The sequence below is a fragment of the Neolamprologus brichardi genome, chromosome 7, assembly GCF_056152115.1.
Source record: "Neolamprologus brichardi isolate AB-2024 chromosome 7, ASM5615211v1, whole genome shotgun sequence".
Classification (NCBI taxonomy): domain Eukaryota; kingdom Metazoa; phylum Chordata; class Actinopteri; order Cichliformes; family Cichlidae; genus Neolamprologus; species Neolamprologus brichardi.
In genome coordinates, this window is record NC_142110.1 from 35788329 (window position 1) to 35806507 (window position 18179).

Genomic DNA, 18179 nt, shown 5'->3' on the forward strand with positions numbered 1-18179 from the left:
TTCCTGTTTTACTTTGTAGGGTTGTGTCTCGTTATGTCCATTAGTTCCAGCTGTGTCCCCGCCTGTCTGCCATTACCCGATTACCCTGTGTGTGTGTGTGTGTGTGTGTATATATATAGTGGGTGTCGGTCTGTGTTCGTTGTCGGCTCGTCTGTGTTTCATGGTGTCTGTTCCTCGTCTGTGTCTCTCTGCCTCCCACCCCATTTGTATGATCCGGTTTGTTATTTAGCTCACCCAGTTTAGGTTTATGTTCTGTCCTGCCCTCAGTTCTGTTATTTGTACACTGTAAATTAAACCCTCACTCAAATCATCATATCGGCTGTCTGCATTTTGGGTCCTCCGTTTCCTCCACACCACACGGCTCACCCCGCCAGCCGTGACAGTACGAGCCGACCACAAGATGGATCCAGCAGCTTTGTCTGGGGAGAGCGACCTCGCACGCATCCAACGCCTAATGGACTGGGTAACCCACACCACCAACGCAAGTGCGAAGGTGGTGGGGTTAAAAGCCGTCGAGGCAATCCTGGAGGGAAATTCCTACCTCTGCCGGTTCAAGGGACTTTCGGACTTGATTCGCAACCTGCATAAAGCCCGGGAGGTGGTGCAAGCTCGGGAATCCACAGACTTTGTCCAGCAGCAGCGGACTACGGCCGCCCCGGAACAGCCACGTCAGCTTCTCCCGCTGGAGGTTTTGCCCGGCCCGCCGGAGGTTTTGCCTGGCCCGCCGGAGGTTTTGCCCGGCCCGCCGGTGGTTTTGCCCGGCCCGCCGGAGGTTTTGCCCGGCCCGCCAGAGTCGTCCGCAGGGAGGAGGCGACGATCACGCCGTCGGTGCGTCACCCCACAGCCGGATACTAGGACTATAGCACTACAGGCTGTGGTGAGTGGACAAGACACTCTTTTGGTTTCACCGGAACTAGTGACTGTTTATACCGGGGCTGTGTTTTTTGAGCCTGCTGCACAGCCGCAAGCTCGTTTAGCTGCACAGCCGCAAGCTCGTTTAGCTCGGCCCCCGGTATCCCCACTAGCCCAGTCATCTATGCCATCTTCACCGACTCCCTCTGTACAGCAGGCTGCGTCTCTGCCTCCCGTTTTGGACTCTTTTTCTAAGTATTTTTTGCAGAGAGACAAACCACACAATCCTGAAAACACTCCTCAAGAGCTGGCCAGTTCTGAGATGCACTCCAGGGCCTCCCCAGAGGCTGGGTTTCAGCCCCCAGCAGACTCTGGACCCCTGGAGGTAAAGAAGCCAGCTGAGGACTGCACCCGGCTGTCGCTGCCTGAGCTGAGTCAATGTTCGGTGCAGCTGCAGTCAGCCTTGTGTTTGCCAGAGGCCCGTGCGCCTGCTGGTTCTGATTTGTCCCTGCCAGAGGCCCGTGCGCCTGCTGGTTCTGATCTGTTCCTGCCAGAGGCCCGTGCGCCTGCTGGTTCTGATCCGTCCCTGCCAGGGGCTCCAGTGCCCACTGGTTCTGCGACTGTTTTCGCTGGGGGGCCCGAGGAGCCCGTCCAGCCTCCTGTCTCGTCAGCTGGAGGGCCCGAGGAGCCCGTCCAGTCTTCTGCCTCGTCAGCTGGAGGGCCCGAGGAGCCCGTCCAGCCTTCTGTCTCGTCCGCTGGAGGGCCCGAGGAGCCCGTCCAGCCTCCTGTCTCGTCCGCTGGAGGGCCCGAGGAGCCCGTCCAGCCTCCTGCCTCGTCAGCTGGAGGGCCCGAGGAGCCCGTCCAGTCTTCTGCCTCGTCAGCTGGAGGGCCCGAGGAGCCCGTCCAGTCTTCTGCCTCGTCAGCTGGAGGGCCCGAGGAGCCCGTCCAGCCTCCTGTCTCGTCCGCTGGAGGGCCCGAGGAGCCCGTCCAGCCTCCTGTCTCGTCCGCTGGAGGGCCCGAGGAGCCCGTCCAGCCTCCTGCCTCGTCAGCTGGAGGGCCCGAGGAGCCCGTCCAGTCTTCTGCCTCGTCAGCTGGAGGGCCCGAGGAGCCCGTCCAGCCTTCTGTCTCGTCCGCTGGAGGGCCCGAGGAGCCCGTCCAGCCTCCTGCCTCGTCAGCTGGAGGGCCCGAGGAGCCCGTCCAGTCTTCTGCCTCGTCAGCTGGAGGGCCCGAGGAGCCCGTCCAGCCTCCTGCCTCGTCAGCTGGAGGGCCCGAGGAGCCCGTCCAGCCTCCTGCCTCGTCAGCTGGAGGGCCCGAGGAGCCCGTCCAGTCTTCTGCCTCGTCAGCTGGAGGGCCCGAGGAGCCCGTCCAGCCGCCAGCTGCAGCCTCATCATCCTCGCCGGCTGCCGCTCCATCCACGCCGCCGGCAGCAACAGCAGCTTCATCCTCGCCAGCTGCAGCAGCCGTGTCTTCATCCTCGCCAGCTGCAGCAGCCGTGTCTTCATCCTCGCCAGCTGCAGCAGCCGTGTCTTCATCCTCGCCAGCTGCAGCAGCCGTGTCTTCATCCTCGCCAGCTGCAGCCTCCGTGTCTTCATCCTCGCCAGCTGCAGCCTCCGTGTCTTCATCCTCGCCAGCTGCAGCCTCCGTGTCTTCATCCTCGCCAGCTGCAGCCTCCGTGTCCTCAGCTTCACCTACGCCGTCGCCTGGTCCAGCTCCGGCTTCTTCGTCGCCTGGTCCAGCTCCGGCTTCTTCGTCGCCTGGTCCAGCTCCGGCTTCTTCCTCGCCTGGTCCAGCCTCTGCATCCGCTTTGCCTGGTCCAGCCTCTGCATCCGCTTTGCCTGGTCCAGCCTCTGCATCCGCCTTGCCTGGTCCAGCTCCGGCATCAGCCTCGCCTGGTCCAGCTCCGGCATCAGCCTCGCCTGGTCCAGCCTCTGCATCAGCCTCGCCTGGTCCAGCCTCTGCATCAGCCTCGCCTGGTCCAGCCTCTGCATCCGCTTCGCCTGGTCCAGCCTCTGCATCCGCTTCGTCTGGTCCAGCCTCTGCCTCAGCCTCGTCTGGTCCAGCCTCTGCTTCCGCTTCGTCTGGTCCAGCCTCTGCCTCAGCTTCGTCTGGTCCAGCTTCAGCTCCTGCCTCGTCTGGTCCAGCGAAGGCCACGCAGCCTTCAGGTTCCCAACTGCCACCTCAACATCGTCGGTCATCTGCCGGGCCGCATGTTGGGAATCTACGCCGCCGCTGCCGTGTGCACGGCCGGCCTCCTGAACTGTTTCCCCGTCGCCGCCGTTGCTGTCCGCACGGTCGGCCGCCTGAACTGTTTCCCCTTCGCCGCCGTTGCTGTCCGCACGGTCGGCCGCCTGAACTGTTTCCCCGTCGTCGCCGCTGCCGTGTGCACGGCCGGCCTCCTGAACTGTTTCCCCGTCGTCGCCGCTGCCGTGTGCATGGCCGGCCTCCTGAACTATGTTTTGGGACCCTGTTCTTGGACTCCAGCATGTGTGTTTGTGTTTTGGACAATTCGCTTGGTTCGCTGGAGCTTGTTTTTGTTCGGGGTTGGTCCCTCCGTCCTGATCCCCCCGCCGCCCGCCCTGGGTTGGTCGTCTGTTTTTGTTTTGGGCTGTCTGGAGCCAGCCCTTGCGGGGGGGGTACTGTCACGGTCCTGGGTCGGTGACCCAGCGCTTTGAGTTTTGTTATTAGTATTTTCTAGTTTATTCTGTTTTGTATTGGTGGTTGGGGTTTGGTTGTGTTTATTTTCCCTACCTGCGTCTCCCTCGGTGCTCTGTTCATGTCCCCGTGTTGTTATGTAAAACAGTCTGTGTGTTTCCTGTTTTACTTTGTAGGGTTGTGTCTCGTTATGTCCATTAGTTCCAGCTGTGTCCCCGCCTGTCTGCCATTACCCGATTACCCTGTGTGTGTGTGTGTGTGTGTGTATATATATAGTGGGTGTCGGTCTGTGTTCGTTGTCGGCTCGTCTGTGTTTCATGGTGTCTGTTCCTCGTCTGTGTCTCTCTGCCTCCCACCCCATTTGTATGATCCGGTTTGTTATTTAGCTCACCCAGTTTAGGTTTATGTTCTGTCCTGCCCTCAGTTCTGTTATTTGTACACTGTAAATTAAACCCTCACTCAAATCATCATATCGGCTGTCTGCATTTTGGGTCCTCCGTTTCCTCCACACCACACGGCTCACCCCGCCAGCCGTGACAATAACGCCTTAAATATGTGTGTATGCTTCTTCTATCAAGACTTACAGTTATTTATATGAAGTTGTACAAAAACGCTTTATTTCGTCAAGACAGTGCGTTTCCTACGATTACATGCATTTGAATGGGGAACTCGTCCGAAACAAAGTATAGGTTTTCATTATGTGAATAACTTGAAAATCTTAGCTCAAACAGCTTCAAAACCTGTTTGTCCAGCACGGGGATCTTGAACTGTATAAGATAACGCCTTAAATATGTGTGTCTGAGTCGTCTATCAAAACTTACAGCTATTTATATGAAGTTGTACAAAAACGCTTTATTTCGTAAAGACAGTGCGTTTCCTACGATTACATGCATTTGAATGGGGAACTCGCCCGAAACAAAGTATAGGTTTTCATTATGTGAATAACTTGAAAATCTTAGCGCAAACAGCTTCAAAACCTGTTTGCCCAGCACGGGGATCTTGAACTGTATAAGATAACGCCTTAAATATGTGTGTATGCTTCTTCTATCAAGACTTACAGCTATTTATATGAAGTTGTATAAACGCTTTATTTCGTCAAGACTGTGCGTTTCCTACGATTACATGCATTTGAATGGGGAACTCGCCCGAAACAAAGTATAGGTTTTCATTATGTGAATAACTTGAAAATCTTAGCTCAAACAGCTTCAAAACCTGTTTGCCCAGCACGGGGATCTTGAACTGTATAAGATAACGCCTTAAATATGTGTGTATGCTTCTTCTATCAAGACTTACAGCTATTTATATGAAGTTGTACAAAAACGCTTTATTTCGTCAAGACAGTGCGTTTCCTACGATTACATGCATTTGAATGGGGAACTCGCCCGAAACAAAGTATAGGTTTTCATTATGTGAATAACTTGAAAATCTTAGCTCAAACAGCTTCAAAACCTGTTTGCCCAGCACGGGGATCTTGAACTGTATAAGATAACGCTTTAAATATGTGTGTATGCTTCTTCTATCAAGACTTACAGCTATTTATATGAAGTTGTATAAACGCTTTATTTCGTCAAGACAGTGCGTTTCCTACGATTACATGCATTTGAATGGGGAACTCGTCCGAAACAAAGTATAGGTTTTCATTATGTGAATAACTTGAAAATCTTAGCTCAAACAGCTTCAAAACCTGTTTGCCCAGCACGGGGATCTTGAACTGTATAAGATAACGCTTTAAATATGTGTGTATGCTTCTTCTATCAAGACTTACAGCTATTTATATGAAGTTGTATAAACAATTTATTTCGTCAAGACAGTGCGTTTCCTACGATTACATGCATTTGAATGGGGAACTCGCCCGAAACAAAGTATAGGTTTTCATTATGTGAATAACTTGAAAATCTTAGCTCAAACAGCTTCAAAACCTGTTTGCCCAGCACGGGGATCTTGAACTGTATAAGATAACGCCTTAAATATGTGTGTCTGAGTCGTCTATCAAAACTTACAGTTATTTATATGAAGTTGTACAAAAACGCTTTATTTCGTCAAGACAGTGCGTTTCCTACGATTACATGCATTTGAATTGGGAACTCGCCCGAAACAAAGTATAGGTTTTCATTATGTGAATAACTTGAAAATCTTAGCTCAAACAGCTTCAAAACCTGTTTGTCCAGCACGGGGATCTTGAACTGTAAAAGATAACGCCTTAAATATGTGAGTCTGAGTCGTCTATCAAAACTTACAGCTATTTATATGAAGTTGTACAAAAACGCTTTATTTCGTCAAGACAGTGCGTTTCCTACGATTACATGCATTTGAATGAGGAACTCGTCCGAAACAAAGTATAGGTTTTCATTATGTGAATAACTTGAAAATCTTAGCTCAAACAGCTTCAAAACCTGTTTGTCCAGCACGGGGATCTTGAACTGTATAAGATAACGCCTTAAATATGTGAGTCTGAGTCGTCTATCAAAACTTACAGCTATTTATATGAAGTTGTACAAAAACGCTTTATTTCGTCAAGACAGTGCGTTTCCTACGATTACATGCATTTGAATGGGGAACTCGCCCGAAACAAAGTATAGGTTTTCATTATGTGAATAACTTGAAAATCTTAGCTCAAACAGCTTCAAAACCTGTTTGCCCAGCACGGGGATCTTGAACTGTATAAGATAACGCCTTAAATATGTGTGTATGCTTCTTCTATCAAGACTTACAGCTATTTATATGAAGTTGTACAAAAACGCTTTATTTCGTCAAGACAGTGCGTTTCCTACGATTACATGCATTTGAATGGGGAACTCGTCCAAAACAAAGTATAGGTTTTCATTATGTGAATAACTTGAAAATCTTAGCTCAAACAGCTTCAAAACCTGTTTGCCCAGCACGGGGATCTTGAACTGTATAAGATAACGCCTTAAATATGTGTGTCTGAGTCGTCTATCAAAACTTACAGCTATTTATATGAAGTTGTACAAAAACGCTTTATTTCGTCAAGACAGTGCGTTTCCTACGATTACATGCATTTGAATGGGGAACTCGCCCGAAACAAAGTATAGGTTTTCATTATGTGAATAACTTGAAAATCTTAGCTCAAACAGCTTCAAAACCTGTTTGCCCAGCACGGGGATCTTGAACTGTATAAGATAACGCCTTAAATATGTGTGTATGCTTCTTCTATCAAGACTTACAGCTATTTATATGAAGTTGTACAAAAACGCTTTATTTCGTCAAGACAGTGCGCTTCCTACGATTACATGCATTTGAATGGGGAACTCGTCCGAAACAAAGTATAGGTTTTCATTATGTGAATAACTTGAAAATCTTAGCTCAAACAGCTTCAAAACCTGTTTGTCCAGCACGGGGATCTTGAACTGTATAAGATAACGCCTTAAATATGTGAGTCTGAGTCGTCTATCAAAACTTACAGCTATTTATATGAAGTTGTACAAAAACGCTTTATTTCGTCAAGACAGTGCGTTTCCTACGATTACATGCATTTGAATGAGGAACTCGTCCGAAACAAAGTATAGGTTTTCATTATGTGAATAACTTGAAAATCTTGGCTCAAACAGCTTCAAAACCTGTTTGCCCAGCACGGGGATCTTGAACTGTATAAGATAACGCCTTAAATATGTGTGTATGCTTCTTCTATCAAGACTTACAGCTATTTATATGAAGTTGTACAAAAACGCTTTATTTCGTCAAGACAGTGCGTTTCCTACGATTACATGCATTTGAATGGGGAACTCGCCCGAAACAAAGTATAGGTTTTCATTATGTGAATAACTTGAAAATCTTAGCTCAAACAGCTTCAAAACCTGTTTGTCCAGCACGGGGATCTTGAACTGTATAAGATAACGCCTTAAATATGTGTGTCTGAGTCGTCTATCAAAACTTACAGCTATTTATATGAAGTTGTACAAAAACGCTTTATTTCGTCAAGACAGTGCGTTTCCTACGATTACATGCATTTGAATGGGGAACTCGCCCGAAACAAAGTATAGGTTTTCATTATGTGAATAACTTGAAAATCTTAGCTCAAACAGCTTCAAAACCTGTTTGCCCAGCACGGGGATCTTGAACTGTATAAGATAACGCCTTAAATATGTGTGTATGCTTCTTCTATCAAGACTTACAGCTATTTATATGAAGTTGTACAAAAACGCTTTATTTCGTCAAGACAGTGCGTTTCCTACGATTACATGCATTTGAATGGGGAACTCGCCCGAAACAAAGTATAGGTTTTCATTATGTGAATAACTTGAAAATATTAGCTCAAACAGCTTGAAAACCTGTTTGCCCAGCACGGGGATCTTGAACTGTATAAGATAACGCCTTAAATATGTGTGTATGCTTCTTCTATCAAGACTTACAGCTATTTATATGAAGTTGTATAAACGCTTTATTTCGTCAAGACAGTGCGTTTCCTACGATTACATGCATTTGAATGGGGAACTCGCCCGAAACAAAGTATAGGTTTTCATTATGTGAATAACTTGAAAATCTTAGCTCAAACAGCTTCAAAACCTGTTTGCCCAGCACGGGGATCTTGAACTGTATAAGATAACGCCTTAAATATGTGTGTATGCTTCTTCTATCAAGACTTACAGCTATTTAAATGAAGTTGTATAAACGCTTTATTTCGTCAAGACAGTGCGCTTCCTACGATTACATGCATTTGAATGGGGAACTCGTCCGAAACAAAGTATAGGTTTTCATTATGTGAATAACTTGAAAATCTTAGCTCAAACAGCTTCAAAACCTGTTTGCCCAGCACGGGGATCTTGAACTGTATAAGATAACGCTTTAAATATGTGTGTATGCTTCTTCTATCAAGACTTACAGCTATTTATATGAAGTTGTATAAACAATTTATTTCGTCAAGACAGTGCGTTTCCTACGATTACATGCATTTGAATGGGGAACTCGCCCGAAACAAAGTATAGGTTTTCATTATGTGAATAACTTGAAAATCTTAGCTCAAACAGCTTCAAAACCTGTTTGCCCAGCACGGGGATCTTGAACTGTATAAGATAACGCCTTAAATATGTGTGTATGCTTCTTCTATCAAGACTTACAGCTATTTAAATGAAGTTGTATAAACGCTTTATTTCGTCAAGACAGTGCGTTTCCTACGATTACATGCATTTGAATGGGGAACTCGTCCGAAACAAAGTATAGGTTTTCATTATCTGAATAACTTGAAAATCTTAGCTCAAACAGCTTCAAAACCTGTTTGCCCAGCACGGGGATCTTGAACTGTATAAGATAACGCCTTAAATATGTGTGTCTGAGTCGTCTATCAAAACTTACAGTTATTTATATGAAGTTGTACAAAAACGCTTTATTTCGTCAAGACAGTGCGTTTCCTACGATTACATGCATTTGAATGGGGAACTCGCCCGAAACAAAGTATAGGTTTTCATTATGTGAATAACTTGAAAATCTTAGCTCAAACAGCTTTAAAACCTGTTTGTCCAGCACGGGGATCTTGAACTGTATAAGATAACGCCTTAAATATGTGAGTCTGAGTCGTCTATCAAAACTTACAGCTATTTATATGAAGTTGTACAAAAACGCTTTATTTCGTCAAGACAGTGCGTTTCCTACGATTACATGCATTTGAATGAGGAACTCGTCCGAAACAAAGTATAGGTTTTCATTATGTGAATAACTTGAAAATCTTAGCTCAAACAGCTTCAAAACCTGTTTGTCCAGCACGGGGATCTTGAACTGTATAAGATAACGCCTTAAATATGTGAGTCTGAGTCGTCTATCAAAACTTACAGCTATTTATATGAAGTTGTACAAAAACGCTTTATTTCGTCAAGACAGTGCGTTTCCTACGATTACATGCATTTGAATGGGGAACTCGCCCGAAACAAAGTATAGGTTTTCATTATGTGAATAACTTGAAAATCTTAGCTCAAACAGCTTCAAAACCTGTTTGCCCAGCACGGGGATCTTGAACTGTATAAGATAACGCCTTAAATATGTGTGTATGCTTCTTCTATCAAGACTTACAGCTATTTATATGAAGTTGTACAAAAACGCTTTATTTCGTCAAGACAGTGCGTTTCCTACGATTACATGCATTTGAATGGGGAACTCGTCCAAAACAAAGTATAGGTTTTCATTATGTGAATAACTTGAAAATCTTAGCTCAAACAGCTTCAAAACCTGTTTGCCCAGCACGGGGATCTTGAACTGTATAAGATAACGCCTTAAATATGTGTGTCTGAGTCGTCTATCAAAACTTACAGCTATTTATATGAAGTTGTACAAAAACGCTTTATTTCGTCAAGACAGTGCGTTTCCTACGATTACATGCATTTGAATGGGGAACTCGCCCGAAACAAAGTATAGGTTTTCATTATGTGAATAACTTGAAAATCTTAGCTCAAACAGCTTCAAAACCTGTTTGCCCAGCACGGGGATCTTGAACTGTATAAGATAACGCCTTAAATATGTGTGTATGCTTCTTCTATCAAGACTTACAGCTATTTATATGAAGTTGTACAAAAACGCTTTATTTCGTCAAGACAGTGCGTTTCCTACGATTACATGCATTTGAATGGGGAACTCGTCCGAAACAAAGTATAGGTTTTCATTATGTGAATAACTTGAAAATCTTAGCTCAAACAGCTTCAAAACCTGTTTGTCCAGCACGGGGATCTTGAACTGTATAAGATAACGCCTTAAATATGTGAGTCTGAGTCGTCTATCAAAACTTACAGCTATTTATATGAAGTTGTACAAAAACGCTTTATTTCGTCAAGACAGTGCGTTTCCTACGATTACATGCATTTGAATGGGGAACTCGCCCGAAACAAAGTATAGGTTTTCATTATGTGAATAACTTGAAAATCTTAGCTCAAACAGCTTCAAAACCTGTTTGCCCAGCACGGGGATCTTGAACTGTATAAGATAACGCCTTAAATATGTGTGTATGCTTCTTCTATCAAGACTTACAGCTATTTATATGAAGTTGTATAAACGCTTTATTTCGTCAAGACAGTGCGTTTCCTACGATTACATGCATTTGAATGGGGAACTCGTCCGAAACAAAGTATAGGTTTTCATTATGTGAATAACTTGAAAATCTTAGCTCAAACAGCTTCAAAACCTGTTTGCCCAGCACGGGGATCTTGAACTGTATAAGATAACGCCTTAAATATGTGTGTATGCTTCTTCTATCAAAACTTACAGCTATTTATATGAAGTTGTACAAAAACGCTTTATTTCGTCAAGACAGTGCGTTTCCTACGATTACATGCATTTGAATGGGGAACTCGCCCGAAACAAAGTATAGGTTTTCATTATGTGAATAACTTGAAAATCTTAGCTCAAACAGCTTCAAAACCTGTTTGCCCAGCACGGGGATCTTGAACTGTATAAGATAACGCCTTAAATATGTGTGTATGCTTCTTCTATCAAGACTTACAGCTATTTATATGAAGTTGTACAAAAACGCTTTATTTCGTCAAGACAGTGCGTTTCCTACGATTACATGCATTTGAATGTGGAACTCGCCCGAAACAAAGTATAGGTTTTCATTATGTGAATAACTTGAAAATCTTAGCTCTAACAGCTTCAAAACCTGTTTGCCCAGCACGGGGATCTTGAACTGTATAAGATAACGCCTTAAATATGTGTGTATGCTTCTTCTATCAAGACTTACAGCTATTTATATGAAGTTGTACAAAAACGCTTTATTTCGTCAAGACAGTGCGTTTCCTACGATTACATGCATTTGAATGGGGAACTCGTCCAAAACAAAGTATAGGTTTTCATTATGTGAATAACTTGAAAATCTTAGCTCAAACAGCTTCAAAACCTGTTTGCCCAGCACGGGGATCTTGAACTGTATAAGATAACGCCTTAAATATGTGTGTCTGAGTCGTCTATCAAAACTTACAGCTATTTATATGAAGTTGTACAAAAACGCTTTATTTCGTCAAGACAGTGCGTTTCCTACGATTACATGCATTTGAATGGGGAACTCGCCCGAAACAAAGTATAGGTTTTCATTATGTGAATAACTTGAAAATCTTAGCTCAAACAGATTCAAAACCTGTTTGCCCAGCACGGGGATCTTGAACTGTATAAGATAACGCCTTAAATATGTGTGTATGCTTCTTCTATCAAGACTTACAGCTATTTATATGAAGTTGTACAAAAACGCTTTATTTCGTCAAGACAGTGCGTTTCCTACGATTACATGCATTTGAATGGGGAACTCGCCCGAAACAAAGTATAGGTTTTCATTATGTGAATAACTTGAAAATCTTAGCTCAAACAGCTTCAAAACCTGTTTGCCCAGCACGGGGATCTTGAACTGTATAAGATAACGCCTTAAATATGTGTGTATGCTTCTTCTATCAAGACTTACAGCTATTTATATGAAGTTGTATAAACGCTTTATTTCGTCAAGACAGTGCGTTTCCTACGATTACATGCATTTGAATGGGGAACTCGCCCGAAACAAAGTACAGGTTTTCATTATGTGAATAACTTGAAAATCTTAGCTCAAACAGCTTCAAAACCTGTTTGTCCAGCACGGGGATCTTGAACTGTATAAGATAACGCCTTAAATATGTGTGTCTGAGTCGTCTATCAAAACTTACAGCTATTTATATGAAGTTGTACAAAAACGCTTTATTTCGTAAAGACACTGTGTTTCCTACGATTACATGCATTTGAATGGGGAACTCGTCCGAAACAAAGTATAGGTTTTCATTATGTGAATAACTTGAAAATCTTAGCTCAAACAGCTTCAAAACCTGTTTGCCCAGCACGGGGATCTTGAACTGTATAAGATAACGCCTTAAATATGTGTGTATGCTTCTTCTATCAAGACTTACAGCTATTTATATGAAGTTTTATAAACGCTTTATTTCGTCAAGACAGTGCGTTTCCTACGATTACATGCATTTGAATGGGGAACTCGCCCGAAACAAAGTATAGGTTTTCATTATGTGAATAACTTGAAAATCTTAGCTCAAACAGCTTCAAAACCTGTTTGCCCAGCACGGGGATCTTGAACTGTATAAGATAACGCCGTAAATATGTGTGTATGCTTCTTCTATCAAGACTTACAGGTATTTATATGAAGTTGTACAAAAACGCTTTATTTCGTCAAGACAGTGCGTTTCCTACGATTACATGCATTTGAATGGGGAACTCGCCCGAAACAAAGTATAGGTTTTCATTATGTGAATAACTTGAAAATCTTAGCTCAAACAGCTTCAAAACCTGTTTGCCCAGCACGGGGATCTTGAACTGTATAAGATAACGCCTTAAATATGTGTGTATGCTTCTTCTATCAAGACTTACAGCTATTTATATGAAGTTGTACAAAAACGCTTTATTTCGTCAAGACAGTGCGTTTCCTACGATTACATGCATTTGAATGGGGAACTCGCCCAAAACAAAGTATAGGTTTTCATTATGTGAATAACTTGAAAATCTTAGCTCAAACAACTTCAAAACCTGTTTGTCCAGCACGGGGATCTTGAACTGTATAAGATAACGCCTTAAATATGTGTGTATGCTTCTTCTATCAAGACTTACAGCTATTTATATGAAGTTGTATAAACAATTTATTTCGTCAAGACAGTGCGTTTCCTACGATTACATGCATTTGAATGGGGAACTCGCCCGAAACAAAGTATAGGTTTTCATTATGTGAATAACTTGAAAATCTTAGCTCAAACAGCTTCAAAACCTGTTTGCCCAGCACGGGGATCTTGAACTGTATAAGATAACGCCGTAAATATGTGTGTATGCTTCTTCTATCAAGACTTACAGGTATTTATATGAAGTTGTACAAAAACGCTTTATTTCGTCAAGACAGTGCGTTTCCTACGATTACATGCATTTGAATGGGGAACTCGCCCGAAACAAAGTATAGGTTTTCATTATGTGAATAACTTGAAAATCTTAGCTCAAACAGCTTCAAAACCTGTTTGCCCAGCACGGGGATCTTGAACTGTATAAGATAACGCCTTAAATATGTGTGTCTGAGTCGTCTATCAAAACTTACAGCTATTTATATGAAGTTGTACAAAAACGCTTTATTTCGTCAAGATAGTGCGTTTCCTACGATTACATGCATTTGAATGGGGAACTCGCCCGAAACAAAGTATAGGTTTTCATTATGTGAATAACTTGAAAATCTTTGCTCAAACAGCTTCACAACCTGTTTGCCCAGCACGGGGATCTTGAACTGTATAAGATAACGCCTTAAATATGTGTGTATGCTTCTTCTATCAAGACTTACAGCTATTTATATGAAGTTTTATAAACGCTTTATTTCGTCAAGACAGTGCGTTTCCTACGATTACATGCATTTGAATGGGGAACTCGCCCGAAACAAAGTATAGGTTTTCATTATGTGAATAACTTGAAAATCTTAGCTCAAACAGCTTCAAAACCTGTTTGCCCAGCACGGGGATCTTGAACTGTATAAGATAACGCCTTAAATATGTGTGTATGCTTCTTCTATCAAGACTTACAGCTATTTATATGAAGTTGTATAAACAATTTATTTCGTCAAGACAGTGCGTTTCCTACGATTACATGCATTTGAATGGGGAACTCGCCCGAAACAAAGTATAGGTTTTCATTATGTGAATAACTTGAAAATCTTAGCTCAAACAGCTTCAAAACCTGTTTGCCCAGCACGGGGATCTTGAACTGTATAAGATAACGCCTTAAATATGTGTGTATGCTTCTTCTATCAAGACTTACAGCTATTTATATGAAGTTGTACAAAAACGCTTTATTTCGTCAAGACAGTGCGTTTCCTACGATTACATGCATTTGAATGGGGAACTCGCCCGAAACAAAGTATAGGTTTTCATTATGTGAATAACTTGAAAATCTTAGTTCAAACAGCTTCAAAACCTGTTTGTCCAGCACGGGGATCTTGAACTGTATAAGATAACGCCTTAAATATGTGTGTATGCTTCTTCTATCAAGACTTACAGCTATTTATATGAAGTTGTATAAACAATTTATTTCGTCAAGACAGTGCGTTTCCTACGATTACATGCATTTGAATGGGGAACTCGCCCGAAACAAAGTATAGGTTTTCATTATGTGAATAACTTGAAAATCTTAGCTCAAACAGCTTCAAAACCTGTTTGCCCAGCACGGGGATCTTGAACTGTATAAGATAACGCCTTAAATATGTGTGTATGCTTCTTCTATCAAGACTTACAGCTATTTATATGAAGTTGTATAAACAATTTATTTCGTCAAGACAGTGCGTTTCCTACGATTACATGCATTTGAATGGGGAACTCGCCCGAAACAAAGTATAGGTTTTCATTATGTGAATAACTTGAAAATCTTAGCTCAAACAGCTTCAAAACCTGTTTGCCCAGCACGGGGATCTTGAACTGTATAAGATAACGCCTTAAATATGTGTGTATGCTTCTTCTATCAAGACTTACAGCTATTTATACGAAGTTGTACAAAAACGCTTTATTTCGTCAAGACAGTGCGTTTCCTACGATTACATGCATTTGAATGGGGAACTCGCCCGAAACAAAGTATAGGTTTTCATTATGTGAATAACTTGAAAATCTTAGTTCAAACAGCTTCAAAACCTGTTTGTCCAGCACGGGGATCTTGAACTGTATAAGATAACGCCTTAAATATGTGTGTATGCTTCTTCTATCAAGACTTACAGCTATTTATATGAAGTTGTATAAACAATTTATTTCGTCAAGACAGTGCGTTTCCTACGATTACATGCATTTGAATGGGGAACTCGCCCAAAACAAAGTATAGGTTTTCATTATGTGAATAACTTGAAAATCTTAGCTCAAACAGCTTCAAAACCTGTTTGTCCAGCACGGGGATCTTGAACTGTATAAGATAACGCCTTAAATATGTGTGTCTGAGTCGTCTATCAAAACTTACAGCTAATTTATATGAAGTTGTACAAAAACGCTTTATTTCGTCAAGACACTGCGTTTGCTACGATTACATGCATTTGAATGGGGAACTCGCCCAAAACAAAGTATAGGTTTTCATTATGTGAATAACTTGAAAATCTTAGCTCAAACAGCTTCAAAACCTGTTTGTCCAGCACGGGGATCTTGAACTGTATAAGATAACGCCTTAAATATGTGTGTCTGAGTCGTCTATCAAAACTTACAGCTATTTATATGAAGTTGTATAAACAATTTATTTCGTCAAGACAGTGCGTTTCCTACGATTACATGCATTTGAATGGGGAACTCGCCCGAAACAAAGTATAGGTTTTCATTATGTGAATAACTTGAAAATCTTAGCTCAAACAGCTTCAAAACCTGTTTGCCCAGCACGGGGATCTTGAACTGTATAAGATAACGCCTTAAATATGTGTGTATGCTTCTTCTATCAAGACTTACAGCTATTTATATGAAGTTGTATAAACGCTTTATTTCGTCAAGACAGTGCGTTTCCTACGATTACATGCATTTGAATGGGGAACTCGCCCGAAACAAAGTATAGGTTTTCATTATGTGAATAACTTGAAAATCTTAGCTCAAACAGCTTCAAAACCTGTTTGCCCAGCACGGGGATCTTGAACTGTATAAGATAACGCCTTAAATATGTGTGTATGCTTCTTCTATCAAGACTTACAGCTATTTATATGAAGTTGTATAAACGCTTTATTTCGTCAAGACAGTGCGTTTCCTACGATTACATGCATTTGAATGGGGAACTCGCCCAAAACAAAGTATAGGTTTTCATTATGTGAATAACTTGAAAATCTTAGCTCAAACAACTTCAAAACCTGTTTGTCCAGCACGGGGATCTTGAACTGTATAAGATAACGCCTTAAATATGTGTGTATGCTTCTTCTATCAAGACTTACAGCTATTTATATGAAGTTGTATAAACAATTTATTTCGTCAAGACAGTGCGTTTCCTACGATTACATGCATTTGAATGGGGAACTCGCCCGAAACAAAGTATAGGTTTTCATTATGTGAATAACTTGAAAATCTTAGCTCAAACAGCTTCAAAACCTGTTTGCCCAGCACGGGGATCTTGAACTGTATAAGATAACGCCGTAAATATGTGTGTATGCTTCTTCTATCAAGACTTACAGGTATTTATATGAAGTTGTACAAAAACGCTTTATTTCGTCAAGACAGTGCGTTTCCTACGATTACATGCATTTGAATGGGGAACTCGCCCGAAACAAAGTATAGGTTTTCATTATGTGAATAACTTGAAAATCTTAGCTCAAACAGCTTCAAAACCTGTTTGCCCAGCACGGGGATCTTGAACTGTATAAGATAACGCCTTAAATATGTGTGTCTGAGTCGTCTATCAAAACTTACAGCTATTTATATGAAGTTGTACAAAAACGCTTTATTTCGTCAAGATAGTGCGTTTCCTACGATTACATGCATTTGAATGGGGAACTCGCCCGAAACAAAGTATAGGTTTTCATTATGTGAATAACTTGAAAATCTTAGCTCAAACAGCTTCAAAACCTGTTTGTCCAGCACGGGGATCTTGAACTGTATAAGATAACGCCTTAAATATGTGTGTCTGAGTCGTCTATCAAAACTTACAGCTATTTATATGAAGTTGTATAAACAATTTATTTCGTCAAGACAGTGCGTTTCCTACGATTACATGCATTTGAATGGGGAACTCGCCCGAAACAAAGTATAGGTTTTCATTATGTGAATAACTTGAAAATCTTTGCTCAAACAGCTTCACAACCTGTTTGCCCAGCACGGGGATCTTGAACTGTATAAGATAACGCCTTAAATATGTGTGTATGCTTCTTCTATCAAGACTTACAGCTATTTATATGAAGTTTTATAAACGCTTTATTTCGTCAAGACAGTGCGTTTCCTACGATTACATGCATTTGAATGGGGAACTCGCCCGAAACAAAGTATAGGTTTTCATTATGTGAATAACTTGAAAATCTTAGCTCAAACAGCTTCAAAACCTGTTTGCCCAGCACGGGGATCTTGAACTGTATAAGATAACGCCTTAAATATGTGTGTATGCTTCTTCTATCAAGACTTACAGCTATTTATATGAAGTTGTATAAACAATTTATTTCGTCAAGACAGTGCGTTTCCTACGATTACATGCATTTGAATGGGGAACTCGCCCGAAACAAAGTATAGGTTTTCATTATGTGAATAACTTGAAAATCTTAGCTCAAACAGCTTCAAAACCTGTTTGCCCAGCACGGGGATCTTGAACTGTATAAGATAACGCCTTAAATATGTGTGTATGCTTCTTCTATCAAGACTTACAGCTATTTATATGAAGTTGTACAAAAACGCTTTATTTCGTCAAGACAGTGCGTTTCCTACGATTACATGCATTTGAATGGGGAACTCGCCCGAAACAAAGTATAGGTTTTCATTATGTGAATAACTTGAAAATCTTAGTTCAAACAGCTTCAAAACCTGTTTGTCCAGCACGGGGATCTTGAACTGTATAAGATAACGCCTTAAATATGTGTGTATGCTTCTTCTATCAAGACTTACAGCTATTTATATGAAGTTGTATAAACAATTTATTTCGTCAAGACAGTGCGTTTCCTACGATTACATGCATTTGAATGGGGAACTCGCCCGAAACAAAGTATAGGTTTTCATTATGTGAATAACTTGAAAATCTTTGCTCAAACAGCTTCACAA

General features: G+C 42.0%; 1 pseudogene; it reads left to right on the plus strand.

Moving 5' to 3' along the window:
* The first annotated feature begins 400 nt into the window (after positions 1-400).
* On the plus strand, positions 401-3411 carry LOC148102109 (uncharacterized; annotated as a pseudogene).
* The last annotated feature ends 14768 nt before the right edge of the window (positions 3412-18179 follow it).